The sequence below is a fragment of the Lipotes vexillifer genome, unplaced genomic scaffold, assembly GCF_000442215.2.
Source record: "Lipotes vexillifer unplaced genomic scaffold, Lipotes_vexillifer_v1.1 scaffold1455, whole genome shotgun sequence".
Lineage (NCBI taxonomy): Eukaryota > Metazoa > Chordata > Mammalia > Artiodactyla > Lipotidae > Lipotes > Lipotes vexillifer.
The window spans coordinates 548,972-564,171 of NW_006771873.1; positions in this window are offsets into that span (position 1 = coordinate 548,972).

Consider the following 15,200-nt stretch of genomic DNA (forward strand, 5'->3'; position numbering starts at 1 on the left):
AAACTGCATATACTTAAAGAGCACAATTTAAGTTCTGAAATATGCATATACCCATGGAACTGCCAAAACAATGAAGAAAAGGAACATATACACCACTTGCAAGTGTTTTTATGCCTCATTTATAAAGCACCTTTTTTTCCCCCACATTCCACCCCTCCACATCCCCAAGTGACCACTGATATGCTTTCTTTTTTTCACACACACACACACACACACACACACACACACACTGTATTTTATTTTTACAAGAGATAAATAAACTGACACCAAACATTGTAAATGGATGATCACAACAAAAGCAACAATGACTGCAATTACCAAATAGACAGAAATGGAGACATAACAATCCAGGCAGAATTATCAGGAGTAAACATGGATATAAGAAAACATAATGTTTAATTCTAATCTAGTTTTATGAAAGCAGTCATCTTCACATCTACCTGTGCTTTAGAACCAGCTGGAAATGTTTTCTTAGTGAAGTTTGTCAGGCCTACTTCCCAGAGATTCAGAATTGGGAAGTTATATTTTTAAAAACTCCACAGGTGATTCTATTATTCAATCAGGTTTGTAAACTAAGGGACTAGAGTAGTTGACAACATCAGAGGAATGGTATGAAAGGCAAGGTTGACCCAGAGGCTAAGAAGACAATATTTATTTCAGTATGCAGTAAAGGGTCCATAAAGTACTTTGTTAGGATAACACATGTGAAATGAAAAGGGTTAGAAATCAGAAAAGTCATTCTGGGAAACCTTTCCAACATATAAGACTAATCAGTGGGGAGAAGTTGGGTGAAGAAGGCTTGGAGAGAAAGTAAGGGAAGGACCAGAGGTTGGAGAAGAGTTAGTTAGACAGATAGATGATACATACAGAGAGATAAAGATGTATTTATTTACATATATTATTTGTCATAATGGTGTTGGTGCATGTAAATATCTTACTGAACATGCTTCTCAATTTATATACTTTAATGGCTTATTTCTGCAAAGGATTTTTTTATTTCTGATGTGAAAATCTAATACAGAGATAGGCATTGAGGTAATCTGGTCAAGAGGGTTTTGACCCAGGCAGAGGCATGGAAAGTCCCCCAAATTACACAGGTAACCATCTACTCTGCTTAGAAAAGGAGTTGCCTATGTTATGAATGAAATTAAGAACTCTAATTTTAGAATAGCCAATTAAAAATCATCCCAAATATAAATTACTGTAGCCACAAGGCAAGCAACTGGATAACAGGAAAGAACAATAGGTCAGACAACAAAAAGCAAAACTTTCTTGTACTATTTCTTCTCTTGACAAACAAAATCCACAATGCTCATTGTTAAGTTATTGGGAAATATCTGTTACACTATGATGTAGGTAGGCTGTGATGATACACACCAAGTCAAAGAGAACTATGGAAGGAGTCCAGAACTATGACTGGCACAAAATAGATGCTCAATAAGTGAGATAAATTAATGAGCAGCAGGAAGTAAGTGACATAATATAAGGCAAATCAGGCAAAGAACTGAGACAAATTTTGAACAAGACTTTGGAAATGTCTAATAAATACTAATTATCATTTCTTTTAGATTTGCTTGGATTCGTGGACACAATGTCAAAGCATTCATATTTTAATCCCATGAAGAAGATAAACGAATGTGTCATTATAACAATAATGTATTATAAATATCATTTATTATCTTCTATGTGCCCCTAGAAATGTATATATAGTTCCCATATATCTGTAAACTGTTCTATAACATAGATATTTTGATCCACAGTTTACAGATGAGAAATTTGAAGTTTTGATGTCTTGATAATTGTTTTTATTGCATTTAATTTTGAGTTACCTTTTTTACTTTTGGAACAAGATAATGGTTTTCCATTTATGGTGTTGATATAAAATTTCTATTTTTTTCCAGATCTATTAAGGTATAGTTGACAAAGAAACTTATAAGCTTTTAAAGTGCACAAGGTGATGATTTGATATACATATACATTGTGAAAGGGCCGTTCCCACATAGTTAATTAACCCGTACAACACCTCAGAATTTTTATCTTTCCTTTGTGTATATGTGAGAACATTTAGGTCCTATTCTCTTGACAAATTTCAATTACACAAAACAGTACTATCAAGTTAGCTACCATGTTATACATTAGATCCTCAGGCCTTATTTAAATTAGAGCTGAAAATATGTATGCTTTGGCCAAGCTCTCCTTATTGCCCATACCTCCCTGGTTCTGGTTCAGGCAACCATTTTCTTCTCTTTTTCTATGAATTGCTTGTTTGTTTGTTTTTGGTCCCACATACAAATGACATCGTGCAGGATTTGTCTTTCTCAGTCTGACTCAGCTCACTGCTCTCAAGGTCCATTTGTGTTGTTGTAAACAGCAGTCTTTCCTTCATTCTCACAGTTGGTAATTATGTATGGGGAGCTCATTTTGAACTAAAGTTCAACACTCTCCACACCTTCATGTCTTTTTAAGTTATCATGGAAGTTTCTCTGCTTGAAGATAGAAAAAAATAGAAATTTCATTAAATAATTCCCCTTGACTACACAGGCAAGACAAGCCTTTCAGACACACACCTAGGAGGAATCACCTCATTCCAGATTCTGAGTCTCACCATTGCAAGGACTGAGATTTCAAGAACTGCTTTGTTCTTGCTTGGGAAGGGGCAGAGACTTCTGAGGAAAATAAGCAAACAAAAAAAAAAATTTTTTTTTGGCCTTGTGTGCAGCTTGCAGGATCTTAGTTCCCCGACCAGGGATTGAACCTTCACTTTTGACAGTGAAAGCACAGAGTCCCAACCACTGGACTGTCAGGGAATTCCCACAAACAAACAAAATTGACATGAAAAACAAAATATAAACACATACACACTCACAACAATGACGTATTTATTAAAAAGATTTCACTGAATTCCATATTGAACTAGACACAAAAACCACGCCCTAATGGAGCTAAATTTATAATGGGGAAGAAAGACAAAAAGAAAAGAAAAATGAGTAAATCTCATAGAATGCCAGAAGGAGATTTCTTGCTATGGTGATAAAATAAACATAAAACAGGATAATGGTGATTATGGGTGAGGAAGGGGATGCAACTTTAAATAGTGTGGTCAAATAGGCCTCCTTGAGAAAACAACATTGGAATAAAGACCTGAAGAAATAAAGGAGTGACTCTTGTAAATATCTAGGAAAAGAGAATTCTAGAAAGAGGAACAAAGTATTTGAGGTCAGTGCAAAGACAGCAGAGTAGTCAAGGGTGAGGGTAGAGTAAGATGAAGTTAAAAAGTGAAAAGGGGACCTGACTTGTATGGTGTTCAAGGACTATGGCATTAAAAATGAAATAAATAAATAAATAAAGGTTTACAGGGACCAAAATGTTCAGGTCAATCAGCCATTACATTCTTATCCTCTCTGGAGGCTACTTGGGGGGTCAAAGTATCACCACAGCTTAATTAATGAATAAAGCATCAGGTGAGAAAGTTCCTCAGGTAATGTTGGTGATGTGTTCTCCAGCTACACTGACACACGTTTGCCCTCCATGGAGATGCGTCTCCTGTCTTCAAATATCACTGGATGCACCCTAAACAATTCTCTTTATCACTCTGCCTCTCAGCCCTACTTTTGTGTTAAGTAGACCACTTTTTCTTAACTGAAATTTCCATCACTGATTTTGCCAGCATTTGTACATAGTCCTAAAGAAAAAGTTTTCACTTGTCTTCTTAATTGGAATAATATGTCTCTGGAAACACCTGTATCACTTATTTAATATAACATAGTTGTACTGATAAAATTTGTCTCAGGAAAATGATAATAATCAAATGTTAAATGTGTACAAGGCCCTGGGCTAGTTGTTTTAAGTACGCGGTTTTACATTATTATTCCAATAAACCTATGATATACTAATAAATGACTCTCATTTACAATGAGAAGTTTCAATGATCGTGTCTGCACTAAATATTAATATAGTCACAAATAGCTGCTATTTCCTGAGGGAGGACCATTAATTCCCATCTTATTTATGTTGGGCTTGGTCATGTGACTTGGATTGGCAAATTAATATATGTAGAAGATTTAGGAAGCAGTGTAAGTACCCTTTTCCTTCTTCAACAATGATGGCAATCACCCAGAGAGAGGATGCTCCATTAACCTGGGTCCCAGTGTGAAGATAATATAAAATGGATCTGTAGCTCACCTTTGCCATGGAATACAAGTGAGAAATAAGCCTGTGACATGGGCCACTGAGACACAGAGAAGTAGGTCCCTTTTTATTATTATTACTGCAACCTAATATAGTCTGTTATGTCTGTTTAATCCACACCCTGAACCTAAATCTTGATGGTCATTTTAAATATGGATGCAGATTTGACTAATTTACATATATTAATTTTATGGTATCATTAATATCCAAAGTTCTATATAGGTAGTGACAGTTACAGTAAAAAAAAATAAGATGTAACCATTAAAAATAGAATTTTGACTTGAAAACTGATTATCACTAAAGAGAATTTCCAAAAATATTTTTTTGCATTGGAAGTTTCATTTGCAATAAATCACAGACTCTCCTGGTGTGACCACTCTAAATAGCAGTCACTTAAATAGAAGTTCTGATTTGGTATATAAATAAATAAAGTTATGATGTCACCTTGTGAAATGGCTGCGTATCTGCCAATCGCTCTGTCCCCAAACTTTTACCTGATATCTAAACAAATACTGGGATAGTCTTTCAAACTATTTATTTGAAACTATTTATTTGAAAGATTTTTTTTTTGGTCTTCAAAAACATTAGGTATTTAGCCAAAGTTAGATTACATTTAGAAATCTTAGTTCATTATTGACTTATTTCATTATTCATCATTGACCCACTAAGACCAAATATAGAAAATTCAGACTTTTAACACCTGTAGATAATAAATGTTTGACTATCAAGGATCATTACCAAAAAAAGTATAAATTAGTATTCACAGTGACAACTTGATGAAATTCATTACTTCACCTATATTTTTAATAAACAACTCCTCACTCTAAAAACAAATCTTTTAAGTAGATTAAGCTTGTGCTTTGTTTTCCTCATTCACTTTAAGTTAGTCTGAGAGTTCAGTGACCTAAACATGTTTAACCTTGAAAAAATGTTCTCTTTCACTATAAGATGTCAAATTATCTTTAAAGAAGGGATTCCTGATTTCTTGGTGACATTTTCTATAATGAACAAACTTTTGAGTTTTGCATTTAAATAACCTGTTTTTTGTTTGTTTGTTTGTTTGTTTTGTCTTGTCTCTTCTAATGTAGGCATCGATTGTGAAGTAAATATAGACGAATGTCTATCAAAGCCCTGTCTCTGTGACAGAACTTGTATTGATGACATAAATCATTACACCTGTGACTGCAGGAGTGGGTTTTTCGGAGCACACTGTGAAGCAAAGGCAAATGACTGCCTCTCACATCCTCCTCTATATGGCAGGTAGCTATTTTTATTCTTTAATTATTAAATCTAGGAAGGCAAATTTAACTCATGATATTTAAAACTGAATCTCAAGGAAAAGTTGATAAAGGTAATTTTAATTATGCTTTTTCATAAAGCAAGAGCTAAGTACAGTTAAGATGACAGAGGCTGCCCGTTTAACTTAATGAAATGAACTGATACATTATTTCTGCCCTTCTTTTATTTCTGCTTATTAGCATAAAGTAATTTTCAATAAATGTGGATTAATTGGACTTTAATAATCTTAAAGGTAATGCTCACAGTAATAGTAGTAACAGGTAGGATGATGAGAGATTCTATTATTTGTTCTGTGGAGGGATAATACCACAAACTTAGTATTTAAAGTGTTCCTAAATAGACCGGTTCTTTCATCCCTATTTGCAGATAAGACATTTTGTGGATCTCTTTATAGAGTTGTATAATAACTATTCTGCTCATGGATAGAATATTAGTTTATGCAAATCTAGAGTGGGGATATTTCTAGAAGATGCAGGTGACAAGGAGGGATGACTCGAAGAGGCACCCAGCCGCCTTCCTCAGCACAATTTTTCTTTCCTAGTCTTGCCACAGACTTTGTAAGCCAGAGAGGGAGGATGAAGATGGGTAGTTCACTACAGTTTGGCCCCAGCTGATTTCTGTTTCCTACATAAGCTCTAGACATACTTTTTTATCTTTACAAGCTGTTTTTTTTTTTTCTTCCTTTCCATTGCCATGGGGAAGATGGCAAAAATGAGAATTGATTTGTTCTTTCAGTACAGTCACCTTGAAGGATAAGAAAGTAGAAATAGACTCTGCCTTCTATTGCTCATGGGAATGTGCCTTTTTTTTTTTTCCTGACCTGGAAATGAAAAAAAAAAAAAAATAGTGAACTCTCTTGAAATTATGCTTTCATTGTCTTACTTATTTAAAAACATAATTCTGTGTTTCAGATGCATAGATTTCATTGATAAGTATCAATGTTCATGCAATGCAGAATGGACTAGCTCAAGATGTAAGATCAAGATTAATGTAAGTTTCATAATTTTTACTAAATTTAAAGTAACTTAAAAGAAATACAAAACAGTTAGCAGATATGTGGTCCTATCAAAAAACCCATAAGACATTTGGTCCACACCAAAAGTTCCTTGGTATTTGGTCCTGTCCAAAATGTTGTGAAATGGGCCAAATATGCTCTTGGACGTATCCTGTGGGAAACAAGTTATTTGCTGTAGGTCTCAGAATCATTATTTCAGCACTTACTGATGATTTAAGTGCCTCTCACCTTTCCTTTGGAATTTCTTTTTTGGAATCTTTGCTGACTCCAAACAAAACTAAAAATCATAGCTCTTTCACCTCCCCCTGCCCCGTCTCTTGGTATCATAAACTTCTGCAATATGGAGTCCTCAATCAACTAAATCCTGGAAGTGACCATTGTCCAAAGAGCTCAGAAGGCTTATGATTTGCCATCTTCCTCCCCCTCTCTGATCTTAGGACACACATGTGTCTGTGGATGTGTAAGGATGAGGAGATTAAATGGTCCATACACAGCAAGGAGAAAAATAAGTACTGGATGGATGTACCAAGAGATGGGTACATGTAGAGAACCTCAACACCAGTAATGCTCTCAGAATCTGTCTTCTGATCTTCAGGCATATGACCTGACGTGATTGACACATACTATTTTATGTGGAATGTGTCATCTGCAGAGAAGTTTTGGTTACCTGAAGTTTAAGACCATTCATAGTGGATGAGAATCTCATGTGCCTTCCTGGATAATGGGAAGTTCTTCCAGGTCCTTCCTGGCTGACAATGACATGGTAAAGGAAGGAAGCACAGGCACTAAAGACAGCCTTTGGCATTGTGAGACTATGGATATTTTATTTAAATTCTTCCTGTCTCTTTCCTTTACCAGTAAAATACAGTTCTTATACTGCAGGATCATTGTGTGATGATACACATTAAATGTGGTTGATACTCAGTAAGTGATGTTTTTGGAGGGAGAAGCAGAATTGAACTGCAATTTTGCTAGTTACCTTCTGTGTGCTCTAGGACAAATTACTTGCAATCTGAAATCATGTTTTATCTATTCAATGAGGGAAATCATAGGAACTACCTCTTAAGTTGTTGTGAGAATTAAATTAGATAATGCAGGTAAATCAACTAGCATATATTTTGACACATTTTTGAAAGGCTAATAATTTATTGAAATTTTGTGGATTTGATTCTAGATAGTGAAAGCCACACTTGATGTGGAGGAGATGTTGTAATTAATAAATTCCCTGGCAGAAGATGCCGGAGGCATGTATCTTTTCTGCACTGTTGCATGTGTTGCCTGTGATAACCTCCAAAACCCTGTCTCTTGGTAGTGCAAATGTGGTATTTGTCTTCTGAATTAAATATATAAATAAAGAAATATTTTTTTTTCATATATGAATTTGTATATATTCATACCCACACATCCAGTATTATGAGAACAATTGTTTAATGCTACCTATATGCTTCTAGATGGTTTTTCATAATATTTTAATTTTAACATAAAGTTGAACTCATCATACTCCTTATTCAGTGACTTTTGGTTTCACCTAGTGTATCTTAGGGACCATTTCATTTTAATACATGGAGTCATGACTCAAACTTTTCAGTAGCTACAAAGTGTTCCAAATAAGTGTTGAGGAACCACACTTATTTAATGAGAGTATGAGCATGCCAGCTTCCCTAGATCCTATCAAATGAAATCATTTTTTTAAAGTGTTGGCTAATTTGATGAAGAAAACGTAGCATGTCATTATTTTGATTTATATTTCACTGGCTTATTATGAAGATTGAACACATTTCCATATGATTATTCGCCACCTGTATTTTTTTGTGTGAGCCTTGTTTACTCACAGCCTTTGACTAACGGTATTTTTCTTTTGACTTGTCTGCCTTTTTTGGTTTTTATATGTTATTTAAAATTATGGATAAAATCCACTAGATTCTGAAAAATTACAAATCTTGTCTAGAGTGTGACCCTTCTTTATTTACAAAACTTGTAAAGTTATGAGATTTTTGTATTTTTCTTTACCTTTTTCTTTATGATACTATGCTTCGCCTCTCTCTTTAGAAGGTTCTTTTATACAGAAATATTTAAATTATTTTCTTATATTCTCATTTATTACAATTTTATGATTAACAACACTTTTAGTCCTTTAATCCATTGTGAATATTTTGTTATAATTGATAAAAAGAAATATAATTTTTTTCAAAAGTATAATCAATTTTCCAAGAACTTTTACCAAAGTATCTATTATTTCTGGATTGTATTGGTATGCCTCATTTTTTACTGCACTAATACCTATATATGGGTCAATTTTAGGACTAATTATTCTGTTTTTCTTCTTTTTAAAAATCTTATCCTGCCATCTATATTAATTATTATAGTTCAATAATGTTTTTTTTTAACTGTCTTTTTACTAACACTCTAAGTACATTCCAAATGTACTTTTGGTCATTCATTCTTAAATATTAAAAATGTATTATTTATGAAAAACCAAAATACAGTAATTATCAGATATACCTCCTGCCTCACCAGCTCCATCTGGAGATATGGATAAGGGGTATAGATATGTATCTTACTTAACTCACCTATTTTTTGTAACTTTCTCTATGTTGCAATGCGCAGATAAGAGCTTCTTTTTTGTTGTTTTTTTCTTTTAATTTCTAAATTAACTTTATTGTGGCTTAATTTAAATACAACAAAATGCAACCATTTGGAATGTACAGATCAAAGAATTTTGACACATGTATACACTCATGTACCCACTACCACAATCAAGATATATAACATTTTATTATCCTAAAAGACTCTTGTGCACCTTCCCAGTCAATTTCCAGCCTGCACCCCGATCCTAGACAATTCCTGAACTGCTTTCTATCACTATAGACTAGGTTTACTTTTTCTAGAATTTCATATAAATGAAATAATAAATTATGCATACTTTCATGTCTAGCTTCATCTAAGAGATTCTTCCATGTCATTGAGAATAACAGTAATTAATTCCTTTTAATTGTTGAGAATGACTATATTGCATAATACATGATCTTGTTTATCCATTCATCAACTGATGTACATTTACATTGCTTCCAATATGGAACTATTGTGAATAGTTGCTATGAACACTTGTGAACACATTTTTTTGAATATATGTATTCATTTATCTTATACCTAACAAATGAAGAGGAAATAGACAGTCTACCTGAAAAAGAATTCATAATAATAATAGTAAAGGTGATCCAAAATCTTGGAAATAGAACAGGCAAAATGCAAGAAACATTTAACAATGACCTAGAAGAACTAAATATGAAACAAGCAACGATGAACAACACAATAAGTGAAATTAAAAATACTCTAGATGGGATCAATAGCAGAATAACTGAGGCAGAAGAACAGATAAGTGACCTGGAAGATAAGATAGTGGAAATAACTACTGCAGAGAAGAATAAAGAAGAAAGAATGAAAAGAACTTAGGACAGTCTCAGAGACCTTTGGTACAACATTAAATGCACCAACATTCGAATTATAGGGGTTCCAGAAGAAGAAGAGAAAAAGAAAGGGACTGAGAAAATATTTGAAGAGATTATAGTTGAAAACTTCCCTAATATGGGAAAATAAATAGTTAATCAAATCCAGGAAGCACAGAGAGTTCCATACAGGATAAATCCAAGGAGAAACACACCAAGACACATATTAATCAAACTGTCAAAAATTAAATACAAAAAAAAACCATATTAAAGTCAGCAAGGGAAAAACAACAAATAACACACAAGGGAATCCCCATAAGGTTAACAGCTGATATTTCAGCAGAAACTCTGCAAGCCAGAAGGGACTGGCAGGACATATTTAAAGTGATGAAGGAGAAAAACCTACAACCAAGATTACTCTACCCAGCAATGATCTCATTCAGATTTGATGGAGAAATTAAAACCTTTACAGACAAGCAAAAGCTGAGAGAGTTCAGCACCACCAAACCAGCTTTACAACAAATGCTAAAGGAACTTCTCTAGACAAGAAACACAAGAGAAGGAAAAGACCTACAATAACAAACACAAAACAATTAAGAAAATGGGAATAGGAACATACATATCGATAATTACCTTAAATGTAAATGGACTAAATGCTCCCACCAAAAGACACAGATTGGCTGAATGGATACAAAAACAAGACCCATATATTTACTGTCTACAAGATACCCACTTCAGACCTAGAGACGCATACAGACTGAAAGTAAGGGGATGGAAAAAGATATTTCATGCAAATGGAAACCAGATAACAGCTTCTGAAGGACATTCATGGATTGATGTTTGAGTCTGTATTTCTAGTCCAAAGAGACAAGAGCAGTGGTGAAACACATGCAGTACTGATTGAAAAGAACTCTCACATCAATATGCATCTGAAGCTCCTGGGAAAGTGTAAAAGCAAAATTTATATTAGAGTTTCAAAGGGTAAAACGCAAGCAAAAGTTTTTGTTGTCAACCTGATCATTTGAAGCAAGCTTAAAAATGTTAGGATTAATGCTAGAGAAAAACAAATGCATGATTGGGTATGGAATGGATGCCATGGTTAGTGAAACATGTAGTTCAACTCTGAGTACACAGAAAAGAGAATAGAGTAATAAGGAAATCATGTATTTTCTTTACTACTTTGTTGGGACTGAGAAGGATAAATACTCTAAGGGAGAAGTGTTTTGTTTTGAATATAAAATTATGTGTGTTAAGTACTAAAATGTTAAAAAAAAAAGGGTTCTAGAGTAAAAAGAGTAATACATTCTCAGATGAAGAAAAACTAAGAACTAATCATGTGTAGAAGGACTAAAGGAAGTTTTCTAAACAAAAAGGAAATGAACAAAGAAAAGAGCTGAATGTGTGTGTGTATCTGTATTTCCTCAAATGTAAGCTGAAATTTATATGGGGCTTTTTATATAATAAGAATTTTACCTTTTGTCTATCATAGACATTATGTTCATTTTCTCATTTTTTTGTTAATATTTAATTACTATATAGTGGATCTTGACATTCAAAGGCTTTCTTTTTGTGTATCCAAGTGTACTGATATTTTTTCCAAAGGTTGTATGATTTGTGGCACGTTTAATAGTGACTTACTTGAGTTCTTCTAGTATTTGTCTCATCTTTTTATTCACAATTAAGAGATTGGTCCATCAGTATGATTTTCAGCATAAGATTTGAGTTGGGATCTCCCACCAAATGCTCATCTATTTCCCAAATGTCATTGTAGGGAATATTTATCTCCTTTGATTGAAAGCGCATGTTTAAAATAAGGGACATATCATAAATGATAATATTTGTCACACACAGTTTCACTTTATCATTGCAGATTATTCTCCATTAATATATATAGTTCTACTTTATTCTTATTAATATTCCATTGTATGGAGGCTTCATATTTATTTAACCAGTACCATCTTGATGAAGATTTAAGATATTTTAAGGTTATTGCCCTTAAAAATTACGTGTTTTAGATGTAGAATTTTGAGTTTTTTTCATATTTTATTTCATGGTAGGAAATAATCGTTTGTCCTTTGAAAATTCTCTTCATGCTAATTTGTATTTTTGTGGGTGTATTTCCTTTTGGCTTCACAGCCTATTTATTTCCCACAATATTTGTGTGTTTATTAGGAATCTCCTACATATTTTTCCTACGTATTTTCTCTATCTATTCCATTATTTGTCATGGGCCATAAACCTTGAATCGCCAGTATAAGGACAGACTTCCATGACTACTCACGCAAGAGTGAGCCTTTCTGAATCAGGAGAGCAAAACAGGTGGCGAAGGGGGATGCCCTTCCTTTCCCAGCCCCTCTTGACCACCAACACCAAACCCACATGCTATGCAGTGTTACAGAATCCTTAGCAATGTTGAATCACAGAACTCTCAGTCTTTTGGACGTGTTCATGCTTGACCCCTCATTTTGCCAAGTTAGAGTACAATATACTACTATGATTATTAATATACACTTTAGATTTCTTTTGCAGCATTCTTTTCTTTACCTTAGGAAATGGGAGTGGTATTAAGTGTTAGCTTTTTTAATGGGTTTGGAACTTTGCATTACCTTTAAAAAATGTTCACTTGTTTCATGAATTTGGCATCATATCTAGTTTTAGCCCTGATGTACTTTTCTTTCCTATATTGATTCATTTGTGCCTTTTCAGGAAGTTTCTAAGACAATAGTTTTGTTTTCCTGTATTTCAGTGACCCTATTTCCTGGAAGTACTGCCAGACACATTTTCAATGAAGAAATAAAAATTAATATTTACTGAAACAATCCCAATTTTTATATTTCATAATCTTGTTTGATTTGTTGAAATAACAGTTAAAGAGTATATTTTCTTTACAACAAAACATTCTATGTCTGATTAAATTTGGAATCAAACAAAATCTTCTCCCTATTAACTACTGTAGACCCATATTCAATCATGTAAGTTTTGAGAAAGAAAACAGTAAATAAAAATTATATTGGAAGTAAACATTAGGGATATTAAGTCTTTATCATATGCATTATTGTATGTACACTTTCACAGCCAAGGAATCCCTTTGAGAGAAAAGTCAAAGACTTGGTGGTACAACGAGCCTTAAGTTGGAATTCAGAGCAGTTAGTGTCTATGTGATTTTATTCTGTTGTCCTCTTGCTATAAGACCTTGGTGAAGTCACTCTAACACCCTTTGGCTTGTCCTCATCCTTGTGAGTAAATTAAAATTGTTGGACTAAATTCTTGTTACCAATGTTTGGTTCATGAACTAGCAGCATCAGGATCACCTGGGAGTTTGTTAGAAATGGAGAAACACAGGCCCCATCCCAAAGAGTTTGAATCTAAAATTTAACAAGCTATCCAGAGTATTCACATGCAATTTAAGTTTTAGAAAGAGTACACTACATTGGTCGGTTTTATTCAGAGCTAGACAAAGTTCAAGAAATTCTATGAAATTTAATAGGTATTTGCAGTGGATAAGGTAGGGCTGTAATGGGAACTATGTCCTGTTTCCACTCTTCAAATGGACAGTTCCATGTTTACTTGTTTAACATGTTTCATTTCTCCAAGATCTTATTTGAAGAAAGTATTAAAACAGCAGTTAAAAAGAAAACATATGATTCGATGAGACAAATGCTATGATAAAAATGATCTCAGTAACTTTCTATACTTCAGGGAAGTTCAAAGATCTCAGGGCAAAGTTTTGGATCTAAACTGTAAATATATATATATATATATATATACCTCAGGATACAACACAACTGTCAGAGAGCTAACTTGCACATTTATTAGTCTAAACAGTCCACAGTGAATACATCATTGCTTTGTTATTCTTACAGTCTTGTACATTTCCTGACTTGGTGTTTTGAATACAAGTTGAGTGAATGTTGGGGTCTAGCTCAATTGTCTAGATTGCCCTGGTCTGCAACATTACTCCCAGCTTCCTCCTCTTTCTCTAAACATACCAGCCTTTTCTTTCTGTCATTTTCTGAATTAAATTTTAGTGAATTCTTCTTGGGAAGCACTTTATTATATTAAATACAGTATAGCAAAGTAATATAAATAATGAGCAAAGGGAAAGGCATCTTCCTTAATTTTTGAACGAGGAAATATCAAGAACTTTAAATGATAATTTGATTTTTCTAAAAAGAAATTGCTTTTGTATTTCCCATTAAGCCTTCTAATTAATTTAGTAAAAGATTCTTGTAAACCCTAGAGACAGAACTTTTGGCAGTCTAAAAACTACCTCTTTCTTCCCATTGGAAATATAATTCAATTAGTTTATGTAATGCTTTCTAATAAATCATTCTAAATATACCTCGCCTTAGGGCTAAGAGGGAAACAGGTTTCCACGCCATTCCCTGTGGAACCCTACATCCATAAAAATAACTGTAGTACCTGCCCCAAGTCTAAGTGCCTTTGGTTATCCTTAAGGAGTTCACATTTTCAGCAAAAGTAGAACAAATATCAGAATGGTATTCATTTATTAAAAAAAAGCATACATTTAACTCTATCACTTAGGCGAATGTAAAAGATCACCATCTGGGTTGCAAGCATAACTTGAGTTTTATACTCAAGTGCACAGCCAATTTCTTATTGAAAATGACACTAATTAAACTCTCTGGTGATTTTGACAAACCTTTAATTTTCCATTTGATGCATGATATGAATGCAAGGGCTCCCACATTAGCCTTGTCAGTTTGAGCATTTATTGTTATGTTAACACTTCTTAAAAGTCACTAAATGTTTAGAAGCATTAGTGTCAACTAATGGTAGTTCTAGAAAATATTACTTTTCAGGGTAAAATGTTAAAAAACAACTATCTCATGTTTGTATAGGTAATTACCTTTGAAGATGTACTAACTTGAGAACCCACAGTGCAAATGAATCGTATTTGTATATATTCACTAACAAATTCTGTGTGGACAACATATTCAGAGTACATTTTTAAAGTTTTACTAATGATGTCATAAAGTTCTATAAATTATTTCTCAGAATTATAAGTGCAAATCTTTTCAGAGTTATCATTACATTGTAAATAGGTGTCATACCATGTCCAAGGAAACATGTTCTGTGCTTTCCAGAATACCAGCAAGTATATAATATCTAAAATATGAACTTAAGAAGTATATAGTATGATTTAGTAGACATTAACTATACTGAAAAACTCATTTTCTATCCTAAGCAAGTTCCAAATGACTGAAATAGAGGCTGACAAGGCTGACCTT